We start from the raw sequence: 898 nt of genomic DNA, 5'->3' as shown, positions 1-898 counted from the left end.
AATTTATAAAAGTATATTAATAATTTTTTATTGAGAATTTTTATAGACATATCAAAAGGAAATTAATAATTTGTCATGTTTCACTGGTTGCCTATAATATCAATCCAAGTGACATTAATTAGCAATGATTATTAGCGATTAGTCAGATAAATTTGAAAAATTTTCATGAGTTAATTAATGCCAATACTTTAAAAATGTGAATCAATGTTATTATACAGTCATTTTTTTATAGAACATTGACGAATCTAAAAAATTTTGTGAATGGGACGAAATATATATAATATGATAATAATTTTTATAATTATATTTTATTATTATAAAATATAATTAGTCTTCAAATTATTTAACCAATAAATTAAAATATTAAAATAACAATACTTTCTATTTCGAATTTTAAAAACCTCTTTTTATTAGAAGAGGTTGATGAATTATTTTGGGATTTAATCTCCAATAATGAGGTTCTTTTGAAATATTTTTTCATTACTAATAGAATAAAATTATAAATTTTTGTTAATTTTTAAAAAAATTAAATAATTTTTTTATTGTCAATATAATCAAAAGTCTCTCTTTTTATATATGTTGTTAAATAATCATTTAAAAATTTATCTCTCGTGATTAAGAAACTTAAAAAAACATTAATGAATAAATAGTATTATTTTAATTTTAAATTTATTATTATTTATTTATTTAACTATTTTTTATTTAATAATCAATATAAAAAAAGTCCCAAAGAACTAGATATACATTTAAGAAAGTTTCGAAAAACTAGATATACATTAAATATATATATTCTAAAAAAGGACTTTAATATAATTTTTTGTAAGTATTATTAAAAAAATAAGATCTTTTCATTCTTAAAAATTTATAATTTTATGCAAGTGAATTTTTTTAAATTTTT

This window comes from Arachis duranensis, chromosome 9 (genome assembly GCF_000817695.3).
Source record: "Arachis duranensis cultivar V14167 chromosome 9, aradu.V14167.gnm2.J7QH, whole genome shotgun sequence".
Taxonomy (NCBI): domain Eukaryota; kingdom Viridiplantae; phylum Streptophyta; class Magnoliopsida; order Fabales; family Fabaceae; genus Arachis; species Arachis duranensis.
The sequence above is the reverse complement of the archived record's forward strand: the minus strand, read 5'-3'. Positions refer to the sequence as shown.